This window comes from Calonectris borealis, chromosome Z (assembly GCF_964195595.1).
Source record: "Calonectris borealis chromosome Z, bCalBor7.hap1.2, whole genome shotgun sequence".
Classification (NCBI taxonomy): domain Eukaryota; kingdom Metazoa; phylum Chordata; class Aves; order Procellariiformes; family Procellariidae; genus Calonectris; species Calonectris borealis.
The window spans coordinates 6,854,710-6,869,457 of NC_134352.1; the positions used below are offsets into that span (position 1 = coordinate 6,854,710).

At 40.2% G+C, this 14,748-nt stretch overlaps 1 protein-coding gene across 2 annotated transcripts in view; it reads right to left on the reverse strand.

Annotated features, from left to right (window-relative positions):
* Positions 1–14,683, reverse strand: part of XRCC4 (X-ray repair cross complementing 4) — a 189,089-nt gene extending 174,406 nt beyond the window's left edge. The window contains exon 1 of one of the 2 annotated variants that reach the window (XM_075137749.1): positions 14,621–14,683. The gene's annotated coding sequence lies outside the window, so the exon portion shown is untranslated. The remainder of the gene's footprint in view (positions 1–14,620) is intronic. The other variant, XM_075137750.1, reaches the window with a different exon arrangement.
* Positions 14,684–14,748: the final 65 nt, after the last annotated feature.

Consider the following 14,748-nt stretch of genomic DNA (forward strand, 5'->3'; position numbering starts at 1 on the left):
GGATAAAACCAGACTATTTTTATAGCTATCCAACAAACTACGTTACTGAAATCAGAGCCTCACTATTGCAGTCAAAAAAGCACCTATCAAAAAAAGTCTATCAGACCAGAGAAGCACCTTCGAGTGCCTTTCAATATTCAGCAACACTGTCTCCCTGTAGGCTCTTTCCATTCACTCTCTCAATAAAATGAGAGCGGTCAGTACTTTCTTCCTCCTGTAATTATGATAAAGAAAAGCTGCAGAGAAACTGATTGATTAGGGCCATAAGAAAGCCAGTGTTTTTCTCCTTAAGGGCACAGGAGGTCAAACCACATACCAGCACCTCACCGTGTTAGAGCCAAGGATCTGAGACAAGCTTGCAGGTGGGAACAGTTGAGTCCCACCCCAAATTTGTAAATCAGAGGCTTTATTGAGGCCTTCGAACAGTTGAGGATTGAGCTGTTATCTTTAGCACTTTGTCCCTTTGGTCTTTGGCTTCTATGATCTACATTAGGCAATGTTTCTTTCTAAGGAGAAATCAGCTGTTGGCTGGTGTGCAATTGACTGGAGTCTACTCTCTGAACAAACAGTGTACACAGTTGCTTCTGAATAAACAAGACACTTTTAAAATTGGTTTACAAAGAATTTTATATGTTGTTTTGGATAGCACTAGGCATAGACCAAAAGCCAAATCTTTTAGGCTGCTCCAACACAGCATCATTGATAATATTTTGAACTTCAGCACTTTATTTTTTTCCATGCAGACTAATGGCTTTTTTTCAAATTGCTTCGGCTGCAGGTGTTCCAAACTTCAACAGCCATGCATGGAAGACTACTTATAGATCAGAAAGAGCTACTATGTCTTTCTAATGGAGCAATTAACTTAAGTGCTTTCTTGTTGAGAAAAATAGGGACCAATCTACAGTGAGTTCAGAATAGAAGATCAGCACATAAAGCACACTGCTATTAAAGTCTATAATTTGATCCCTTCTGTCATTGGCTTGACCACTACGTACACTACAAATCAGACTGTAATAATCAGAAGAAAGTGAATCGTTACCTATAATCAGAGAACAGGTACTATTCAGGAGATGCTATATGTACTTAAAAGTGGATTATGGGAGATTTAAATCAGTCAAGAAAAACTCAGATTGCTTTTTTAGCTATTACCACATTTTCTAACAGCAGGAAATAAGATAATGTCTATATTTATTAATATTTCTAGAGACATATTTCATACAAATTTATATTCCCTCCTGTTAATTTAAAATTCCATTAACTCCAATACTTCAAGAGGAAGAGCATTAAAATATCTAAGAAAAACTTCAGCGATGACTCAGTTAATCTAAGAACCACTATGAACCTAATAAGGACTTCCTCTTTTTTCTTTCGTTTTTGGAATAACATGATTGAGCCAACAAACATGAAGAAAACAATACAGCATCCTTCCTATCGCATCTCACAATAAGCCTCCCATTCCCTTGGCCACAATATTTGTTTGACACTGAAGAAAGATTCAATAATAACCTTCAGCTGTCACTTACAGATACACCTGAAGACCAAAGAAGAGAAAAAGTTTGAAAGAGCTTTGTTTCCTAATGGAATTTAGGGGGCTAACACATTTTTATATTACATGCAACCTAAATTGTATCTAGTTGTTCTTTTGTTTAGCTTTGTTCTATATTAAAAGCACAAGGATCACAATTTTGTCAATAATGCAACCTTGTCTTGCAGATAAAGGAAATGAATAAAAAATTGGCACTGGATATGAAGAAGCAACTGAATGGCTTTATAACTTTTTGCAGACAGGTGACTAGCCCATTTTAAAAATTCAGTCCTGCATGACAACATTTGATCAAGAGATTGACTTCAAGACAGCTGCAGAAGCTGGTCCTCATGGACCCGACTGCAGAAGCAAGACTCACATGGCTAACATTTGCACTGCTTGCTTCCCACTGTTTTGTGACAGCCACAAAAGGATTGGAAACATGCATATACTTTTTGCGCAATTGTCCAAAAAAAAAGCAGTCTTGAGCTTGTCAGGCTCCATAGGCCAATAGGATATGCAAGATTTGCCACAAAAGATCTGGAATCTACGATAAGGAACAACCCTTGTCAGACTTATTTACTACAGTCACCAGCTGAAAAATGAGGAGAAACAGAAGGAAGCAGACAGTCAACAACCTTTATAGTAGGAATCTTACTAACAAGCTTTGATCTTAATTGTAGCCTGGAGGCAAAGCCCACCCTGGTGTCTTTCATCCTCTTGAAGTCTCAGACCTAACCCACTACCAACTCCAGGCATCCAGGCTTGCCAAGCTTACTTATAAGCATCTATATTAGGAGACAGTTTAAGCTATAACAAGGTTAAAAAAAAAAAAAGGCCTTCATATATTAAAATAAACACCCAAGTGGGCAATTATACTAGTATATACTAGCAAGTAAGAGAGTATCTGGATAGATTTCCAAAAGGGACAGACCTTTCTTTTTTACCCCTTTCTACTAATTCTTCCCAACACTAACAGTTCAGCGTGTGCATGCTGTCAAATCCTCACTTTCCAAAATCCATATCAGAAAAACCCTAAGGTTTCCCTAGATAAATCAGGATACACTAACTGAATGCTATAAACATGTAAAAAATAAAATTAAGTCATACAACTGAAATATTTCCTGATGAAAAAGTTAATTTTAGTACTGAAGTTACTAAACAGCGTGTACAGAACTGAGCCACGATCAAAGACGACCACCAGACCAGCTTCAAGTGGGCAGATCTGGGATGCGAAGTCAGCAGGCGTGCCTAAGAGACCCAGACTCACTACCCTTGTTGCCTCTGGGAGATGCAAGCCCCAACAAATATTTTATAACTCTACTTTGGCAGTAGGTCAGCCTGGCTTTCCAAGGTCTTACCAAAGCCAATGGTGGCATGGAGCCACACCTGTTTTGCCTTCCCTTGAAAACTGCAGCCTTAGACTATTTACTAAGAAAGATAATTCACTTTCTCAAAAAAAAAATTAAAAATAATTTAAAAAAATCAATCTATCAATTTCCCCATAATCTCTCTGAAAAGACAGCTCTAAAATCATTATATGTTTTGCAGATAAAAAACAGAAAACGGAAACAAATCTGTACAATTCTGCCAGACAGCTTTGAGACCGCCGTATACAATCAGTAAGAACGAAGATTCAGGAATTCCTAGTTTTCAGTAACCATATTATCCACTTGAGTATGGCAAAGTTGAGGAATTGAAGAAGAAAGAAGGAAAAAAAAAAAAAAAAGGCAGCATGTTTTAACTGCCCTTCGCCCATCCAAGAATACTCAGATACATATGTCTTTTTGATGTATATTTGGATAACGTAGTAGTCTGGTTGAGGTATCATCTGTTTTCCAAAACACTGCCTTCTTTAGGATTAAGTATTATCAGGATATTCAACACAAAACAAATCTGTCCTACAGATTTCCTTTCTTTTCTATTCTTTAGTCCCCATATAGACCTATTATAATCCCACTCAGTTTGACATGTTTCTGTAAATGTTTGATTTAACATCACTGAGCAACGGATGCCACTAAATAGTCTGCCTTTTTTTTTTTCATTTGAAATAAAGTCAAATAAATTCAGAACTATTGAATCTACAACAGCTCCATAGGCAAGAGTAACAAATCTGAAACAAGGATAAATGAAACAAAAAAATCAGTGTCAGCTAGATATGGATGGATGTAATTCTATACGTAAAATTTCTGAAGAGCTTTGAAAAACTGAGCCCAGTAACCTGGAAAAACAAGTTTCACCAAATGTAGCCACTTCAGTGGGACAAGAGCAGGTATAAATATGAAGGCTTACATATCCTCTTCTCCTCCCACCTCTACACCCAAGACTTTTCAAAGAGATGGATTATTTTAATTTCACGTCCTTGTCAAATTAATAATAAAAAATAGGCCAAGACTCCAAATTGCTTTATCTTGCTAAACAGTTTCCTAAGGCATTTTCTTTGAAGAAAATTCCTGCATTACCCCGTCTTTACTTACCAAAAGTTTTATTATGTTTTTCTTTCCATTTGCTATTTATCTACTGGAAAAGGCAACATTGATCTCCCTGAAAACAAAGAGCTCACACTACTTTAATTTATAAATTTAAACATTGTAATTCATTTTGTTTCATCTGGCCCCCACAGAAAAATAATTCACAAGACATTTTCAATGAACTGGGATATTCACTTTCAATGCACTTAAATTTCAATTTTGCAGCTCTTTATTCAGCCATGTTTATCACTTTGCATTGAAAATTAATTACTTTTTTGATGGATTAGGCTGAGCAATCAAAGTTTGAAGATAAGGCAAAGAGACATCCACCCATATCCATCTATATTGAACACCGATTTCGACTGTTTCCACAGATGGACACAGATTCAGCTTTGGTTCTTTAATCTGCCTTAAATGCCAAGCCATGAGATTCAACCTATCAGGTAACACAACAGGTACATATACATAGGATTATATGATGCCAGTGCCCCATGGTATAGCACCTTCAAAAGAGGCAGAAACCCACAGAAAAGCGAGGCACCAGTTTAGCTTAAGCTTTGTGACAATGCACATTGGACAAATCAAAACAGGAGATAAGCACCAGTCCATATCCAAGGACGACTGACATGCCAGTATTTTAGCAAGGAGGAGGGCCAGTGCACAAGTCCCACAAGCCCTGACCAAACAAGCAGCTTTGTTTTAAAAAAATAAATAAAATAAATAAGGACACAGTTCCACTAAACAGATAGCAAATTCAGTGGCCACTGACTCTACACAATAAGCAATCACTTACATATCTATTAGCTTGTGCTCAATCAGCACAATGTCTACAAACCACATTTAGAAAGGAAGAGGACGTAAAGAGCTTCATAAGAGTCACTTGTACTTTTTACATCTTAAGTTCTATACATAAAAATATAAAGCTTTTCAAGACGTATCAGCTCACTGCTTTTCTAAGTAGTTTTCCTGACTCTTTCATGTGGTGATTTTTTTTCTTACTATCGGCTAGGCAAAAAAAACTCCAGAAAAACCCCACTACTCTCAAAAATTAAACCCTTACCCAAGACACTTGATGCGAAGCAGGGGGTCTACTTAAGGAAGCCAGCTTTTCAATATTAGTTTTCCCTCACAACTTCTAAAGAATGCTAGCTTGCACTGGAGTGAAAAGAAATTTGCAGACTAATATGAGGACACAGCAGGAGCACACGAGTGGAAAAATGCCATTGGGACTTGAACTGAGGGGGCAATTAAGTACTCATTAGGAAAATATAGCACAAAAGTGCTTTGATACTGCACCAGTTAGACACAGTTTTGAAATCTTAACTGTAGATTATTACAAGGCAAATATGTGGATCATCAGTGTAGAGGTCTCGAAAGTGTTGTTTGAAGACTGTAAGTCACTGCTTTCCCAGATAAGTTAAATCAGTTCTCATGGAATGATGATATAAAAAATTATGAGGGGGTGAGGGGGGATGGGGCGGAAACTGAAACAGAACAAAAGGAAAAAATATTTTAAAAATAAGTCTCAGTTAAGATTAGGCTTCACTACATGTTGGATCGCACTTTACCTTCATGTTGCTGAGCTTTCTGGTTCCCAGCTGTAGAGGCTAAACAGAACCACTACTGCACATCACTATTTGAAACAAAACCGTGAACAAATACAATGACTCTGAACTAATGCAGGTACCTGAGCATAAAAAAAACAGCCCTTTGTGCAGATGAGTCAATTCTCCACAGCTCCAACAAACTGTTTCAGTACAGTTTTAGATACAGTACCCCCACTGCATTTTCCTCCCTTTCAATGTTACAAGCACACTTACTTGGTTTGCATCATCAACTACCAAAATCACAACACGAACCTCGAATTAACAGTATATACTAAAAAATTCCTCCTCTACCTTATTATTTAAAGAAGAGAAAAAAACCCATCTATTTTTGGGATGGTCAAGGATAATAAAACAAATCCCTGGAACAGACAAGATTAAAGAAGCATTATAAAATATAAAGCACAGTTTTCATCTATATGCTTCCCTGACCAAGGCAGAGGAAAAAAAAAACCTTCTCTCTAATATTGCCTTTAGGAGATTATGAAATGTAAGTCAAGTAGGTCTATTACCAAGAAACACACAAGAATGCTTCAGCTAGTTCCTTGCCTCTTATCTCCAAAAATAATTATCCTCTATGACAGCAATGCCTAGCTTTCACTGAAATTAACATTTCTGCCCAATCTCTGTTTTGCCTATGGCCACTGTGTGCTGTACTCTGTAAATTAATGTTAAGTTTCACAGCTGGAGAAATTTAATATAAATCCACACAATAGAGTTTACTGCCTCTAACTACTGTCTAAGCTTCCCTCACTGGCTCACTCAACACAAATCTCTCCTCAGGTTTTTGTGAAGTTTCCACCATAAGCTTGACACAGCTGACGGCATTTGGAAAGCTCCGTGCTCCCTCTTTCCTGTCCAGCTACTGTGCTGAAAAGGGTGGCCTCTAAGATCCTTTTGTAGACCTGTAAACAAACAATCCCTTTCATAATCATTTGAATAATTTTTAAAAAACAAATGCAGCCTGTGATAGGATATATAGCCTCACTCTCCCTCTAATTGCATTAATTTTTCAATCCCAAGATAGCAAGCAATTTGGCTGATGTCTAGATCAAGAACACAAAAGTTCTCAGTCTCTGCACTCTTAAAATCACATAAGATCAGTCTCCCTTTTTTACTATGTATTTTACAATCTCTGCTCTATCTGTCTGCTCTGTTGGAGGACACCCCTTCCCACAAAACTCACCTAGAAGTTTGCAAAGCAGATGCAGAAATATTCCAATAATTTTCCAAACTTTGGAAATTTGGACTATTCAATCAAATAATTTTTTGTGAAATTACTAGTATGCCTCAGAAGATACTAACACCAGAGGCCCTTGCTTAGGTACAAGCATAATGAAATTTTTTTCAAATTGGAACTTTTCCTGTAAAATATGTTCTTTATGTTGATCAGATTTAACTGTGTTAGATTAGCAAACAACAGTAATTTGTTTAGTAATTCTCTTCTAAATTTCACCTTAGCTTGTGTCAACATGGTACCATACATAATCCAGTAAGTCTTCTATATCTTGACATATCTTGGACAGCAGTCCTTATTACATTACCTGATATTAAGTTCCAGTAATAATCTTCAAATTCACAGGAGCCTTTTGCCACCTTTCCTTTTTTCATCTCATGTATAGAGACAAAGGAGGTGGGGAAGACTAAAATCCACAAAGACATCCCAATTACCATCAGTAGGAGGTGAAGGACTTTCTTAACCCAGGGGACAGCTCAAGACAGCAGAGGGACCAGGGATGGAACTAGAGCAAATCCTACTTTTGGTGCAAAAATTTTCCTTTCATGAACCATTTCATAGTATTTTACACTAGCTTTCTAAATTGGATTCTTTGTAATTTAGTTAAGTTAGTCCAGGTCATAACTTAAATGTGTATGCACATTATTTTACACGTTCCCCACAATAACAGCAAGCACTACGCACTTTTTGTCAAATATAACAGTGAAGGAATCACAGCTGCATCCTATTAACCTTGAAGACATGAATAATGGTTTGAGACCTTGAAAATCTCACCCTAAACTCCTGGCAATTCCACCTACTCTTTAAGGATGTGTGGTGCTTTTTCATTTGGCCTTCCTGAGCTCTAACATAACCTCTTAAAAACATTCTCCACCTACTGCTAAGCCCTAGGCGACAAGAAGTAAGGATTAAAATTTCTCATCTTCAAGTGGCACTGAAAGATAACAAGGACATCAGAAATAGGCATTGAGACAAAACAGCAAGTGACCCCGTAAGGCTCATTGCACATACAGAAGCATGTAACATGTAATATAGTGAAGCCAACATGCAGTATAGTAAACCATTTTAAATTATCTCATCCATACTGAAATGGAAATTTATTGGTCAAAACAGACCACTGTAAGCTATCCAGCATTCTTGCAAATCAGCTGACAAGACAAGATACCAGCAGCAGCCACACTGGGATCGTGTATGTCACAAGAGGGGCTAAGGTCACCTGTGCCATGTACAGCATAACTGTTTCTACAGCAAGGCCATGACACCATGTTTTTGGTTGGGGTTTTTTTTTTTTACAACAAGCTGGAGTGCCTTGCTAAGTTGTGCAGTAGCCCTGGCATCAGCCCATCAGTTGTATATGACTTTATCGTTTCTTGGTTTTCTTTAAATAATACTTGATGGAAAAGATTTGTTTTGCAAGTTGTAAGTAATGACTTAGAAGTACTGGTTTTCGTCCAGATAAACACTTGAAATCAATGGAATTTAAATGTTGAGGCAATTTTGAAAATCTTTTATGCACTTTTGTATACCATAATAGTGTGTAAAAATCTAACTCGCTAGGTTTAGCTCTTAAGAACTTCACCAACAGATATATTAAATAATGTTGTAGATCCAAGATGCTGCTATTCTGCTCATTTCACTATCAATGACAAAATAACTCCTGAAGTGCCTGTAATGCCAATGTACACAAATCGTTCTAAACACTCTGTATAACAGCAAACAAAAATGTTGAGCATATAAAGTAAAAGGCAAGTATTTTCTCTCTACAATCTGGGCAACGTAGCCACCATCGTCTGATCCAACAAATGAAGGCATCCCAGACTACAAACTCAGTATCTGTGTATCCCACATCAAGTGTAGCATAATAGCTGGCATATTCATTCCTCAGAGTCTTTCAAGACTCTAGTCAACTCCTATAAAACAACAGCCTACACAATTCATGAAGTTTTATCATACTGATAAAGGACAGCAATTCATATGAAATCTGGCACGAAAAGCAGAAATTTTAAGGTATACGTTCATTGTTATATGAACATTCCTTATCATATATCACCTGACACAGTAAGTTTCTATAAAATGTATGGTTACAATACCAGGTTAAAGCACTCCCAAGCACCTCTGATGTGAACACTGAGGACTGAGTATTCATTCTTGCTCAGAATAGCTGCAACCTCCAAGCATTTTACAGCTCTTGTGGTTCATCCTATTATAGTGAATATAGCGTGCACTTCTGCTAGGTAACAGAGTGAGGCAGGAAACGGAAAGCAAGAGGAGCCATGCCTAAATGTAGATAGCTTTTTTGCAAAAGGGTATTAGCAACCAAAGTGCCATGTTCTAATACCATTGCCGGCATACAGAACACTACCTACTCACTACATGTTTGCCTGAATAATGCATATCCCTCATGTTCTGCCACCTCCTTATTCCAGTGAGAGAGCTAAACGAATTTGTAGCTGTAGCAACTATGCAAATAAGTTTTTATGCATTCACGCTTGTAGTTGAAGATACTAGGAACAAAAGATATGGATATGACGTAAAAATCAAAAAAGAGCATTACCAGCTTTTGCCAATCATTCAAACTAGCATATCTCAGAAAAAAAAAATGCATTTATATCTTATTTGCAATTTTTTTTTCACCTCATATATGCACATACACATTTGTTATGCACAAATACTTGTTTATACAGATGTACCTGCCATGTCAGTCACGCACCTGTGATATTTTTAAAGTATCTCCTCCAATCCTCCTACTTCTTAAGAAAGCTGAAAGACACAAGAGAAACTAAATACCTAGCCTCCCACATGCAAGTTGACATTGTTTTGTTATAATTCTTCCTGCATTTGAAAACAACCTAGAAGCTTAATCTCTGAAGCCACCTTTTTCACCTTTCATTATATACACAAATTCCTTGGTATGCTCTAACCGCTTAAACACTCAACTGAACAATATGCAATCTGTTCACCGGCAAATCACACTACTAAACCATTTCTTAATATATATGTACTACGAAGCACAGCCAATACCATTAAACCTCCTGGTAAAAAAAAAAAAAAAAAAACCACAACCGCACAGAAAACCAATATTCATCAATGGTTTTATTTACCTATTTGAATATTGCTATATAGATATATAATTGTTTAAACTTCTAATTTATTTTGAGATTCAACAGACAAGAACGCATATCCAGCCAATTCCTGTAGACACTACCAACCGAGCTATCTCAGCCACTTGTAGTTCGTTTTCCATTACAATATATTAATTAGGAGAAAAAAATACAAAGGAAACTGGAGTACCACCATCTGAAATCTTACATCTCAATCAATATCCTATGTGTATCATAGCCGCATCCCAAAAGACATTGTCATGCTAGGTACACTATCTTTTAAACGATGCCACTAAGGCTCCCATAAGATCATTAATGATCAATTGGCATTTTTCCCGTAAGAGCAAAATATGCAGCTGAAAGCATTTTAATACAGCATGTAATCAATGAAAATTCTTCTTCAAATAGCGGAGACTTTTGGAAACTTCACTTGAAAGTTAAATTGCTAGGGTAAATAAAAAGCATTTTTGCAAAAATCTGCAATGGATTTCATATGTGAGCTTACCAGACACTATCAAAGTAGGTAACAGTATATAAAAATTATCATACAGGCCACGTTTGCAAACAAAACTACTGAACTAGAGAAAGCTAGCTGACCACCTGGAAGCAGGCTTGACTACAGTGTGACCGAGAACTGACAGCTGCAGTCTCCTCTGCAGTTACAGGAATAATTTTTCAGTTACAGTAACTAATCCACATTGAGAAACCAAAAGTGAAACCAAAAAGGAAAACCAAAACAGTTTTCTTTTTCCATCTCAGAGACACATAAACAAATTCAAAAGTATTATTGCCTCTAAAATCTAGGGTTATGGTAACCCTTAGAGGTTGAACTGTTCGTTGGTTACAGTTATAACTTCTTTCACTTTAGAAATCTACCTTAATGTGACGTCAATCAAACACTTTAACATCAGGTTATACTAGATAATAAAGCTGGTTTTAGAACTGTCTTGAATTCCATTTTTCATCCAAAACCTCAATATGTGAATAAAAGAAATTGATCCGGTGAATGTAATTCACTAACAAAATAGGAGTAAGAAGTATGAACATGTTATGACAAAATGACCATGCATCTTGCTGATTACCAATTAAATAAATCAATAAATTTGCAAATTAATGAACTTTCATAGTTACTAGACTTACACAATCTTGAGAAAAATAAAAACAAATCTAAAATCAATATAATGTCTGAAATCCATAGGACAGAAAAACTAGTTATACAAGAAAACTCATCTTAAATTCTACATCTGCTTACACTGAAGAACATTCAAGTAATTTTGGTGATTATGAATTTGAAACTACAATTTTACAGCGAATTCAAAATTGTAGTTACCAAAGTTACTACTGCAAATGAAGTTGCTCTTTAGAAGATACTAACAGCATTATCTCCATCCTTTATTGGACGCAGGGGGAAACATAGTGACAAAGAATCAGGAAAAGGCTGAGGTATTTAATGCCTTCTTTGCCTCAGTCTTTAACAGTAAGACCAGTTGTTCTTTGGGTACCCAGCCCCCTGAGTTGGAAGACTGGGATGGGGAGCAGGATGAAGCCCCCATAATCCAAGGGGAAATGGTTAGTGACGTGCTACACCCACTTAGACACACACAGGTCTATGGGGCCAGGTGGGATCCACCCATGGGTACTGTGGGAGCTGCCAGAAGTGCTCACCAAGCCACTTTCAACCATTTATCTGCAGTCCTGGCTATCGGGGGAGGTCGCAGTTGACTTGAGGTTGGCAAATGTGACGCCCATCTACAAGAAGGGCTGGAAGGAGGATCCGGGGAACTACCTCGGTGCCGGGCAAGGTTATGGAGCAGATCATCCTGAGTGCCATCATGCAGCACGTACAGGACAACCAGGTGATCAGGCCCAGTCAGCATGAGTTTATGAAAGGCAGGTCCTACTTGACTAACCTGATTTCCTTGACCAGATGACCTGCTTAGTGGATGAGGGAAAAGCTGTGGACGTGGTCTACCTGGACTTTAGTAAAGTCTTTGACACCATTTCCCACAGCATTCTCCTGGAAAAACTGGCTGCTCATGGCTTGGATGGGCGTAGTCTTCGCTGGGTAAAAAACTGGCTGGCTGGCCGGGCCCAAAGAGTTGTGGTGAATGGGGTTAAATCCAGTTGGCGGCCGGTCACAAGTGGTGTTCCCCAGAGCTCAGTACTGGGGCCAGTTCTTTTTAATATCCTTATCAACAATCTGGACGAGGGGATCGAGTGCTCCCTCAGTAAGTTTGCAGACGACACCAAGTTGGGCAGGAGTGTTGATCTGCTGGAGGGTAGGAAGGCTCTGCAGAGGGACCTGGACAGGCTGGATCGTTGGGCCGAGGCCAATGTATGAGGTTCAACAAGGCCAAGTGACGGGTCCTGCGCTTCGGCCACAACAACCCCAGGCAGCGCTACAGGCTTGGGGAAGAGTGGCTGGAAAGCTGCCCGGAGGAAAAGGACCTGGGGGTGCTGGTCGACAGCCGGCTGAACAGGAGCCGGCAGTGTGCCCAGGTGGCCAAGAAGGCCAACGGCATCCTGGCCTGTATCGAAATAGTGTGGCCAGCAGGAGTAGGGAGGTGATCGTGCCCCTGTATTTGGCACTGGTGAGGCCGCACCTCGAATCCTGTGTTCAGTTTTGGGCCCCTCACTACAAGAAGGACATGGAGGGGCTGGAGCGTGTCCAGAGAAGGGCAACGAAACTGGAGAAGGGTCTGGAGAACAAGTCTGATAAGGAGCGGCTGAGGGAACTGGGGGTGTTTAGCCTGGAGAAGAGGAGGCTGAGGGGAGACCTCATCGCGCTCTACAACTACCTGAAAGGAGGTTGTAGCGAGGTGGGGGTTGGTCTCTTCTCCCAAGTAACAAGCGATAAGATGAGAGGAAATGGCCTCAAGTTGCGCCAAGGGAGGTTTAGATTGTATATTAGGAAAAATTTCTTCACCAAAAGGGTTGTCAAGCATTGGAACAGGCTGCCCGGGGAAGCGGTGGAGTCATTATCCCTGGAAGTATTTAAAAGACGTGTACATGTGGCAGTTAGGGACATGGTTTAGTCATGGAGTTGGCAATGTTAGGTTAATGGTTGGACTCGATGCTCTTAAAGGTCTTTTCCAACCTAAATGATTCTGTGATTCTATGAATATAAGTGGATTGTGTATGTTTGTTTCAGTTGCCTTAAAGTACTTTGCTTTAGTAGAATACTGCCTTGATTCCACTATACAAACATGTTTTATACACATACTCTCATTCCCCTGCAGCCTCCTACAGCAACTTCTGTAAGTATGTCAAATGTTTTCCCAGCTTCTTCCAGTAGGATGAAAAATTTGTTTCCCCTTAGCAAGTGAAAAAGCAAAACCTGTCCCGCACTCAACAGACAAGCGAAAACAATTTGGCCCCGGTACTGAAAGATACAGAATGACAGAGACCTCAAAAAAAGCCGTCATCTTTGAAAGGGTTAATGCCCTTCAAGTTCTGTAAGATAAACTGTACTTATAAGAGGAGGAACAGATTGTTCATAGAACTTCAGAACAGAGGTTTGTCGTGACAGCAACATCGAGGCACCTTATTCTAAACAAAAAATAATCACAATTAAGTTCTACAGAACTGATCAGAACACATTAGTCTTCACTTCCCTTAAGTCCCTCACAGGATCAAAGGTAATTCCTTAAAAAACTAATCATCTCCTAGTTTAAAAAACAAATGCTGCATCTTTTTCATGGCGAGCCAAAATAAAGGCCTATCCCTTTCGTATGGCTTGATGGTGGGGCAGGCGCTGTCAAAAACAGCTGCCAAATGCAAGAGTCACCGCAGATTTTAATTGTACAGGGTTCTCTTATATGCAAGTATAAGAGGCCAGCCACGGAGAACATTTAGGTCTTTTAATAATTTTGTGTCTTTAGTTACAGAAAAATACACTGTGGTCATGGCAAGGAAATGTACTACCTTTACCCAAGCATTTTCAACTTGACTTGATGTTTTAAGGGCAATTACAGAAGAGGAAAGAAGATGAAAACCTCTACAGGGAGAGAATACGGGACAAGAGCAAAAATACAGGAGACCAGACTGGAGCAGAAAGACCAGGCTCTCCTGGCTCCACTCCCTCTCCTCCCGAAGCGAAGCCAGTTTGGATTTTCCCTAAGGAAGAACAGGACCTTGACTTAACAATAAAAAGCAGCTTATTAAAAAATGGCCTCATTAAGGCGTTCTTTATGTTCTTTACGTCTCACCAGCAAGCGGCTCACCCCCGCAGGGACCGGAGGGCAGAGGGCCGCGGCCCCGTCGCCCTGCCCAGCGGCACCCCGGCACCCCGGCCCCCCCACACCGCTCAGACAACCGACCCGCTCCCTGCCCCGCGGGGCCAGGGCCGGGCGGCAGGCGCGGGACCCGCTGGAAACAGACAGCACGAATTATTAGAAAAAAAAACAAAACAACAACAAACAAACAAAGAAAGAAAAACAGTTTTCGCGAACAGGCGAGGGCCGAACGGCCGCACTGCCCCGGGCCTGGCACCGACCACCGTGGCCGTTCCGTGCCTGGGCTCCACCGCCCGCCCCCGACCCCGACCCCGGGCCAGCTGAGGGGACGGGCCCGCTCGCCCCGGCCTCACGGCACCGGTGGTGGTTGACGGTCCCGCTCGCCCCGGCCCCACCGGCAGCCGCCCCCCTCACGGCGGAGGGGGCGGGGCGCCCCGACCGACCTACCTCCTCCTCCTCCTCCTCCCGCACCGCCGCCCGCCGCTTCCGCCTGCCCGAAAAGGCCGCGCTCCCGGCGGCCGCGCGGCAGCCAATGAGGATTGCGCTCGCCCTTCCGTCCCGCCTCCCTCCGGCAG